This window comes from Trachymyrmex septentrionalis, unplaced genomic scaffold (assembly GCF_001594115.1).
Source record: "Trachymyrmex septentrionalis isolate Tsep2-gDNA-1 unplaced genomic scaffold, Tsep1.0 scaffold54, whole genome shotgun sequence".
Taxonomy (NCBI): domain Eukaryota; kingdom Metazoa; phylum Arthropoda; class Insecta; order Hymenoptera; family Formicidae; genus Trachymyrmex; species Trachymyrmex septentrionalis.
In genome coordinates, this window is record NW_017305715.1 from 133,421 (window position 1) to 144,857 (window position 11,437).

An 11,437-nucleotide genomic window follows, 5' to 3' on the forward strand; every position below is an offset into this window, starting at 1 on the left:
ATTGAGTCTCCCCTCTCACAAAAATATTTTTTTAGCTAAACGGAATGAACGCAAAAATTTTTGTTTGCGGATATGAATAGCGCATAAATAACTCATTATTACATAATTTTTTTCATTAAGATTTTATTAAGTAGGAGAGAGGTTCAACTAAGCAGACGTAAGTCTATAATAAGTTTTATCTTTCCAACTTGTTTAAGAAATGTTTAGATTAGGGGAGTCAGCTCAGATTATCTTATGTTACGGTCATTACTCTGAGTGATCTCCAACAGGTTTCAGCCGTCACTCATTATTCATTTTATTGTACACAAAAAGTTAATAATAAAAAATCATTAAAAAAGTAACGTATTATTTCTGCCAAATACAATATTTAAAACAATCTCACACCCACGGAGTAAAAATTAAAAAAAAGCAGGTCAAACTCGAGAATAAAAATGGGCTCAACATACGATATCGGAAAACTCATGTAAAATCAGGACGATGTGATTTTAGTGCCGTGGCAGAAAAAGTTGGAAGTATATACCACATGATAACGCGTACGGAATACATATGTATGCACGTTTTATTTTTAATACTGAAATACCAATTTGTAAAATTTAATTTTATTGGATTAAATAGTAAATATATTAATATTTATCGGAAAATACATACATTTATGCATAGTCATAAATTATCGTTTTTTAATTTATCGATATTAAAAAACTTTGAAATTGAAAAGAATAAAAACGAGATTTGAATGACAACTTTCCATCTCAGAATATATTCTACGCATGAAAATACACAAATTTACAGAATTACAGGCAAAAATGGGAAGAAAAACAATTTATCAAATCATCTAAGTTTTTTCCGACAGGAGTGTTCGAATTTGTTCTTCCATACAGCACTATTTCGACACCGCGTTTTGAACCCATTTTTTCGAAATCGGCTGCTTGAATTTGGTCTCCTTCTTTTTACTCTGTGCTCACAGTCTTTCTTGCTTACGTAATAATTATTCACACCTTTTCCACTGCTTAAGGATGTATAATTTTCCACGCAAAGGGAAGTGACAACATATGTCAAGGTCAAGGTCATTGGAGCTGACTCTCCTAATCTAAATAATTAATCAAGAATTATTTAGACGCTTTTTAAGTATTTCAATTTAATCACACTGCAAAAAATGTGTAAATATTAAAGTAAATGTGTTCAAAATCTGTTCATATTGTTATCTTGATTGAATTCTTCAAGGCAAATTTCAAGGAATAAACAATATTAAGAATCTTTATCTCAAACCGCATATGTGAGAAACACAATCAATACTAGAAAAATGCCTATTACGGTCGAAGCTGGATCTTCATTGCTTCAATAATTTAATCTTGAATTACAAATATACTCTATATATGTACTTGCATATGTGTATATATCATATTGCAGTCTTTTTAGAACTGCGCTCCGAATTATTTTTTTGGGCTATAAACGCAATTAAAACTACTCTAGTAATCACGATTTAAATTGACAAACAATTTAATAATTTGATGCTGACCATCAAACATCATAAAATAAGGGGCTTCTACTAAGTCATTATAATAAACATTAATTCTTTATTATTCTTTTGCTATCATTTCATGGAACGTTTCGACCGTACTTAGTCCTCTTCAGCTGTTTAAAAATAAATAAAAACCCTTAACAATAATTACAAGAACATATTAAAAAGTGATAAATTAATTTTGGTGACAGTATACAAAAGTAATAATCGGATCAACTTATCTACAATCACAATATGCGTTACTAACTCATGTTATACTGAGTCAAATTCTAAAACGTATATAAAATGTAGATCCAAACCAATTTTTCGATTAACAATGAGAAAGGATAGTCAAAGTAGTCAGAAAAGACAGTCCAGTCATAAGGACAATATATCAAAGTGTAGAGATGGTTGTATGTTTGAAAGACAAATGTAACTTCCACTTGGTGCAGAACGATTAAACGGCTAATGAAAATTATAATTATTATTAAAAAGTGTCACAGAGTTGTACATATTGTTACATTTTTTATAGTTGTGAAATTTAAAATTAAAAAATTAAAAAACTAATGTCGCAGATTTTTGTAAATCCAATATAATACGAGGCAAGTCAATACGTTTTTAGAAAAACATAGTAAACACATTTTTTTTTTATCGATTTATTTTTATTTCTCTACATAGTCTCCTTTCAACTCAATACACTTGATCCAACGATTCTCCAACTTTTTCAAGCCGTCCGAATAATATGATTTGTCCAACTCTTCAAAATAAGCCTCTGTTTCGGCGATGAGCTGCTCTCTAGTGGTGAATCTCTATCCAAACTATTTCTTCAGGTTTGGAAACAGGAAATAGTCGCAGGGCACTAAATCTGGCGAATATGCTGGATGGGGAAGAAATTCGTAGCGGAATTCGATGAATTTGGCCATCGGTGCCGGGCACGTGTGAATCCGTGTTGTCTTGGAAGAACTCTTTTTTCTTCGCCAAATGGGGACGTTTTTTCTTTAAAATGTTGTTGAAACGGTCCAATAAGGCTGCGTAGTAATCGCCATTGATCGTTTGCTTCGACAGAAGGTAATCGATATGAATTATACCGCGTGCATCGCAAAAACCTGTGGCCATCACCTTTCCGGCCGACTTCACGATCTTCGCCTTTTTCGGAGCTGGTTTACCCGGTGAAGTCCATTGTTTTTACTGTTTTTTCGTTTCGAGTGTAAAGTAATGGATCTATGTTTCGTCCACAGTAATGAATCGACGCAGAAATTCATCTGAATTACGTTGAAACATCTCCAAACATTGTTTTGAAATCGTCACATGGTCGCGCTTATGGTCCACAGTGAGCAAACCCGGCACCTAGCTTGTCGATAGCTTTTTGATACTCAATTGTTCCTGCAAAATTGAAATCACTGTGCCATATGATATGCCTGTGGCCTCAAAAAGCTCGCGCACTTTCACTCGTCGATCAGTCAAAACAATATCGTGGACTTTATTGATGATTTCTGGCGTAGCAGCCTCAATTGGACCTCCCGAACGAATTGCATCACATGTGGATGTACGACCACGTTTAAATTTATTCACCCAATTGTATACAGTCGTAAACGCTGGTGCAGATGTGCTATGAACATTATCTAACTCGGCTTTGATTTCTTTGGGCGTTAAACCTTTCATAGATGTTTGATCACTGCACGAAATTCGTTTTTTTTCCATTTTGCAAAAAATACAAAGGTTGTTCACTTTAATCGTTTACAGAAATGAAACCACGCGATGAATTCCGCTCAAAATTTCACAGTAATCAGTTGAAAGATGCTACGTCAAAAAGTAATGTGATATGACACTGCGAGTGCTCTCTGACAGATTTTCTAAGAACTTATTAACTTGCCCTCGTAGTTTCATGAAATTTAAAAGTTTAAAAAAATAATATTGTTAAATGTTGCAATACACAGTCAATTGTTCTGTACATCGGTCTCTACGAAAATGATATCCGTCCACTAAGGAGGCCTGACTCGAAGGTTTTTGGTCGGCCGCGGCGTTTCGTCCTAGTCTCACACTAATAGACTCATCAATAAAGCGATATAGTGTGGGCCCTGCCTTAGATACCTGAAATAAATTTAGATTGCTATTCTATTTAAAGGAAATTTGCATGGCTGCGGTGCTTTCCGCGAATCCTCGCGAGTCCCGTTGGACTTCTGGTGGCGAATCGCCACAGGACTCCAGTGAGAGCGCGATCCAAGGGATTGCGTCGGGATAAATACCAGGGACGAGTGCGGTGTGGTCGATAGTGTGGCTTGGTGGCGTTCGTTATCATTCATTGTCGTTCCTGTCGTTTGTTGTTGCTCCTGTGCTGCTCGATGCTGCTTGGTGCTGCTCTATGCTGCTCTATACTGCTCTGTGCTGCCCGGTGCTGCTCTGCGCTCCCCGATGCTGCTTGGTGCTGCTATGTGTGAGTGCTGCGAGCATGAGCGTATGCGCGAGCGTGTGGACGTGTGTGTGTGGTCGTTTTTACGAACACATATGGATCCCTATAGGGAACCGAAATACATGTGCGTGTTTTTTGTCACGTCGGTGTCACCAATATAGATCGGTCTCTACGAAAATGATATTCTTCCATTAAGGAGGCCTGACTCAAAAGTTTTTGATCGGCCGCGGCGTTTCGTCCCACACTACTAGACTCATCAATAAGGCGATGTAGTGTGGGCCCTGCCTTAGTCTGGAATAAATTTAAATTGCTATTCTATTTAAAGGAAATTTGCGTAGCTGCGATGCTTTCGCGAATCCAAGCGAGTCCCATTGGATCTCTGGTGGCGAGTCGCTACAATCCCAATAACAATCACTTACAATAATGCAGTAGTCAAGTTGTAAGGTTTTATGCCTTTTAATCCTTCCTTCCTTAACTTCATATTTTTGCAACTTAAAATCAAATTCTCTTAACAAATGATGTGAACGATCTTCACCGTACAGACAATAAATTGCAAATGCTGCTGCTTACGTGCAACAGTGTTGGACGACTGGAGAGAGACATATATTATGCACTAACATTTTTGTTATTAACAAAGTCACTCAACAGACAAACATACAGGTCATCGAGAGATTCAGTATCCTTCATTAAATTTACGAGGTCTGTTCAAAAAGTATCGCGAATTTTGTGTTTTTTCAAAAATTATTTATTTATTCATGAATATCTATTTTGTCCCCTTCGAAGTAATCCCCATCAGATATTATACACTTGTGCCAACGTTTTTTCCAATCCTCGAAGCACTTCAAAAAATTATTTTTTGTGATCTTGTTCAACTCCTCCTTCGATGCCGTCTTTATCTCCTCAATCGTAGCGTAGCGTCGTCCTTTCATGGGCTTCTTCAGTTTCGGGAACAAGAAAAAGTCACAGGGGTCCAGATCTGGGGAATACGGTGGCTGCGGCATCATTAGTGTGTTGTTTTTGGTCAAAAATTCGCGGCCCAAGCAACGATGTGTGAGCAGGGGCGTTATCATTGGCAAAAGCCAATTTTTGTTCTTCCACAAATCCGGGCGTTTCTGGCGGATTGCTTCGCGCAAATTGCGCATAACTTGCAGGTAATATTCCTTATTGACCGTTCTACCCTGTGGCAAGAACTCATGATGCACCACGCCCCTGCAATCGAAGAAAACTGTAAGCAAAACCTTCACATTCGACCGAACTTGGCGCGCTTTTTTCGGTCTTGGCTCGTGCGGCAGCTTCCATTGGGATGATTGAGCTTTGGTTTCCACGTCATAACCATAAACCCATGATTCGTCACCAGTTATGACCCTCTGGAGCAAATTTGGGTCGTCGCGGACAGAGTCCAACAGCTCCTTAGCAATGTTAATGCGATGCTGTTTTTGGTCGAAATTGAGCAATTTTGGTACGAATTTCGCGGCGACCCGTCTCATGCCCAAATCATTGGTAAAAATCGAATGGCACGAGCCAATCGATATGTTTAGGTCCTCAGCAACCTCTCTAACGGTGATTCGACGATTGGCCAATACTATTTTCTTCACTTCATCAATGTTTCCGTCTGTTGTTGACGTGCTCGGGCGTCCGGCACGCTCTTCGTCGTTCACATCTTCTCGGCCCTCTGAGAACATTTTGTACCACCGATAAACGTTGCTTCGGTCCAAGGTAGCTTCACCATATGCCACAGTCAACATTCGGAATGCGTCCGCGCACTTAATTTTGTTTTTCACACAAAATTTGATACAGATTCTTTGATCCATTTTTTGGAATAGGCAAAAATCGAAGACGAGCCAAAACACGTGCAAGCAAAGCAGCTGTCAAAAATTAACTGAACATTCAAAATGGCCGAACTTGTCGGCATAAGTGAGAGACATGAGTACCAACATAACGCCACAAAAAATCGAAAATCGAATATACGTAACCCGCGGAAATTCAAAATTCGCGATACTTTTTGAACAGACCTCGTATACCATTAATCTGCTCTTTAATATGTAATGTTTCCGAAATAAATCTCTTTTTTTTATTAATTCACTTCTTTGTCTAATATTTTTATGTTTTTCCAATTAAAGCTATGGTTATATAACGAATGTTCTGTTACAACAGAATATCTGGATGAATCTATTTTCTTATTATTAATATGTTCATTTACTCTCGTGTTGAGTCTTCTCTTAGTCTATTCCACATAAAAAGCATCGCAATCGTTACATAAAATTTTGTACACTAGTAGTTAGTATTGTCAAAAAATTCTTTTTTGTCTTTATGTACTCTTATGAATTTACTTAACTTATTAATACATCTGTAACCTACATCAAAAGCTGTCTTACTCGTACGTGTGGCGGATTATGTAACATGTATGATTAGTAAGGCGACTTTTGATATAGGTTACAGGTGCATTAATAAGTTAAAAGGAAGCACGAAGAATTAATTCTTATTAGTATTTTCATGTTCATTGTTCTGCCAATTTTTATGTGCAACTCTTAGTGAGAGAAGTTTTTTGACTCTCGATTTGATCTGTTTAAATATCATTTCTAATGGATATTCATACAAGTACTTCCACAACTATTTCCAAATTTTTCTGATAGAATTTTGGTTGTGAAAGTAAAATTGCTCTATCATTTGACCCTTTCTTATTGTTAACCAAACAATTGGTTTGGATTTACATTTTATATACGTTTTAGAATTTGACTCAGTATAATATGGTTGAGATAGTAACGCATATTGTAGATGAGTTGATCCAATTATTACTTTTGTATACCATCACCAAAATTAATTTATCACTTTTTAATATGTTCTTATAATTATTGTTAAAGGTTTTTATTTATTTTTAAACACGACTGAAGAGAACTAAGTACGGTCGATACGTTCCGTGAAATGATAGAAAAAGAATAATAAAAGATTAATGTTTACATCTTTTAAAGCTCGTTTATTATAATGACCTGATAGAAGCCTCTTATTTTATTGTTTGAAATTTATACTAGCGGTTTATCTAATATATTTTTATTATAATTAATCAAGCATCATATTATAAAGATGTTAATATGTTAAAACTGTTAATAAATTTATTGCGAAAAATATTACCTCGGCTGACTTGAACTCGAATGTATTCCATACGAGCGTCCTAAGCCATTAAACCACCGAGACCTTAGTAATATTCTACGCAATAATCGGTACAATAAGGAAACAACATTTTTCTTTCAAGCGTCGTATAAACAATATTAAGAATCTTTATTTTTTTTTTATTTATTTTTAGATCGCATATGTAAGAAACACAATTAATACTAGAAAAATGTCTATTACGGTTGAAGCTGGATCTTCATTGCTTTAAATAATTCAATCTTGAATTACTAACATACCCTATATATGTATTCGCATATACGAGTATACCACATTGCAATCTTTTCGCAATAAATTTATTAATAGTTTCAACATATTAACATTTTTATAATATGATGCTCAATGGTAGCATTAAATTATTAAATTGTTTGTCAATTTAATTGGCAATTATTAGAGTAGTTTTAATTGTGTGTTTATAATCCGGAAAAACAATTCGGCGCACAGTTCTAAAAAGACTACAATATGGTATACAGAATGTCTGTTAAGGTCGGAGCTGCATGGGGATGTAGAATGGATCAAAAGGAATGAAAAAGTCTTATACCATTTTGTAATTTTTGTAATAGTTAACAAAATATTATTTACTAAAAATGGCCGAATATTGGTCTTCTATAATTATCTTCTATAATTTTTTTCTCAAATACTATTAATTTTATAAAAAAAACTATAAGAGATAAAAATTATTTATTTTCTTCTCATAGAACTCTAAAAATTTTTTCAAAATTTTTTATCGACTTTTTAGTACTGCATTTTCTTATTTTTATTATCATGAGAAAATACGGTATTAAAAAATTTTGAAAAAAATTCTCAAAATTTTATGAGAAAAAAATAAACAATTTTTCTGTAAAGTTGATAGTACTTTAGAAAAAAAGTATTAAAGACCAATATTCGGCCATTTTTAGTAATTAATATTTTGTTAATTATTGCAAAAATTACAAAATGGTATAAAACTTTTTTGTTCCCCTTGGCCCATACTACACCCCCAATGCGGCTCCTACTTTACTTAACAGATACCTTGTATATGCAGGTACATATATAAGGTATATTAGTAATTCAAAATTGAATTATTTAAAACAATTTAAAACAAATTTAAAACAAGATTCAGCTTCGATCGTAATAGGCATTTTTCTGATTGCAATCTAAATATTGCTTGTGTTCAAGGAATAAATTTCAAGAAATAAATTAACAAAGAATAAAAAACAAGCAAAAACAAAATTATATTTTTGTTTCAAAATTAAAACTTAAAATTTAATTTTAACAGATTTACCTCAATTGAAAACAGACATTTTAAAAATTAAATAACTAAATTAAAAAAGTATGTGTATACGGTATTTCAGGTTTTTTCGTAACATTAACGGTATGTTCTATAAGTTAAAATTAAAAAAATGTTACTTAAATATAGAAGTCTTTAAGTTATTAAAAAGTTATAATAAAAATATAATGTGTTACAAATAATTTTATCTAAGTTTTCATTTCAATGGGCGTCGTCTATGTGTATGTCAATGAAAAGTTATAATAAAAATATAATGTGTTACAAATAATTTTATCTAAGTTTTCATTTCAATGGGCGTCGTCTATGTGTATGTCAATGAAAGTTTGACATCGATGTAATTTTAAATTTATCATCCTTTTTGCGGTGATAGAAGAAAATGTTTTTTTATCATTGTTACAACTTTTTTATTGTACCTATTTTTGTCATAATAATTAATAAAGTATTTAGGATATGGACATCCTGTATAACACACACACACACACACACACGCGCGCACGCGCGCGCGCGCGCGTGCAGTCACACGTATATATTACGTATAAATTACGAATAAATTTTCAAATTTTATTAAATCAAATTATTCTTATAATAGATCAGTAGTTTAAGAAATAAATAGAAGAAAGATTAAAAGCAATTTATAAAAAAACTTGTAAGTATTGTGATATTACAAAAGATTGTTACCTAAAAGAAAAAGTTAATGTAAAATTTTACATTAACTTTTTTCATTTTTTAAGAACGGAAGTTGTTTTAAGAACGGATAAAATCGTATCATAGCAAAATTTTACGATAAGCAAACAGAATTTAACTACAAAATCATTCTCTAGATGTCATTGAATTTGAGTACATAAATATAAAAAGTTCAACTTGACGATAACCGGATTAATACAAAGTTATCAGATTGTCAATAATTAAAGACTGCAGATCAATCTAGGAAATGTCGATCAAACAACGTCTTAATTAGAATAATCTTATCCATTTCGACTTGTCTTTTCTCCGGTATAACGAATGCTCTGAATCCGTATCCGAGAAATCGTAAATACCTTAACACAATTATAGGAAGATTGATGTCACGTTTTCCTACTGCGCGACGTCTTTGCAAATCGGAGTCTTCTCGAGTAAAGAGATGATCAACAGTTAGTCGAAATAATGAGATAATTCACTGAAACGTCGCAAATAACAGTAAAAATATGCAAAAGACGACAACCGGTATCAACGAAAAAAAAGCAAAGGAGTCCGGAGCGCTGTCCTTCCTCGCAGATAAGACCAGTTGGTCGATCTGATCACTGGTTAGTTCCTTGTTAACTGTCCTCGAGAAGACAGTCGTCTCGGTTCGACTATACGATTCACGCGTCTGTCCTTTTTTTATTTTCCACCTTTTTCTTGATCTTGCTCACTGTCATTTCCGCGTCTTTATTTGGCATTTAACGATTTCGCTCTACCGAATATGCACCGTCAAATATTGTGAGTGCAATCAAGATCGTATCACCGCATACGCAAAATGCGGTTTACAATTTTGTGAGTGAATATCAATAAGTTCCGCTTTTTTCTGATATAGATCTGCAAACTTTATTGAAAAATCGTATCTGAAATAAATGCTAATCAGATTCGTGATCAAACTGATTTGTATACTTTCATGTATATATTTGTTATCAAAAAATCAAACAAAAAATCTCTCCAATTCAACAAGGTCAATATAATATCTTTAATGTATCATGCCTTTGCCATTCTACAATTTACGATCCCGTTATATCGCTTTCGAGTCTAACACCTCACGAAACCTGCCAAATTTCATTCAATGAAACTCACAATGTTTCAACTCACATACGGACCTTCTTTTTTTCTTTCTTCAAATTTATATCTCTTGTCGTAGTACTAAATGCCACTGTTTCTTAATTTGCTTTATTATTATAATAATACAGTAATAATATATAATTAGTTTTCAATGTCACATTAGTAGAGAAAGGTTCCCTATGAGATAGACGTCTAATATGAGATAGCGACGTCTCTGTTAAACTAATAAACGCTATCTATTGGTTCCACTATGAATTTATTGCACTTGCATTGAAAACTATTTAATGGATAATTAATTATTAGATTATACTAATAATCGTTGTAAAAAAGATTTTAGAATTTGGATATCCTCAAGTTTTATTGAGATAAGCCTTTAAACCTTGTTTATTATTTAATAAGTTAATATTTGGCAATAAATTCTTCATGTAGTGATAGAGATCGTACTAATATAAAAATATGGAATATGTTGAATTGCTCAATTATAGAAGTTAGATTTGATGATCATGACACCGTAAGGCGTGGAAATCGTAATATGAGATACCCAGAGTATTTCTAATATGAAATAACCTATACTCTTATAGTGAAAATCGTTGATAAATATAAATGTTAATGTATAATAATAAAAAGAACAACCGGAACATCGAGTGTATGTTTCTGCGATACTTCCAAATACCTAAAGATGAAACTTGGGTACATACATCGGATGCTCATTTTGCGCGCACTGCTATATGTTTGTACTTTAGAAACATTACATAAAATTTTTTAATTGCAATACTAATGTATGTTGCATTTTATTATCGATTTCTCGGGGCATTTCATATTAGGAACATACTTTTTGACTTTGCAATTTGCTCACTTTTTACATTTCTTTAATTAAAAAAAATAGAATTAATTTAAAAAAAAATTAAATTTTACATAATATTATCTAAAATTTATTAAATTTCCTTCAAAATGACCTATTATTTTTTTAAATTCTGCCTATGACTTATAGCATTTACTCAAAATAGACTCGATATCTCATAATAGAGGCTCTTCCTAAATGATCGTTATTTTATTGTCAGTTACTATGTGTGACAATGAGTTACTATGATAACTGTTACCGAGAAATAATTTTAATAGTTATCAAATTAGGATAACAACAAAGAATTAACGATTAAATGATTATTATTATTATCAATTTTACAAGACAATCATATATTATTATCATATATAGTATATGGTCATAATTTTACAAGAACGATCATATCATAAGATTTTAATTAACACATTTAATCGGTAACTGTCTATTTACAACTTAATTTGTCCG

The 11,437-nt window shown here is 33.1% G+C and overlaps 1 pseudogene; it reads right to left on the reverse strand.

Annotated features, from left to right (window-relative positions):
• Positions 1 to 2,160: 2,160 nt before the first annotated feature.
• Positions 2,161 to 3,189, reverse strand: LOC108752108 (annotated as a pseudogene).
• Between the last annotated feature and the right edge of the window lie 8,248 nt (positions 3,190 to 11,437).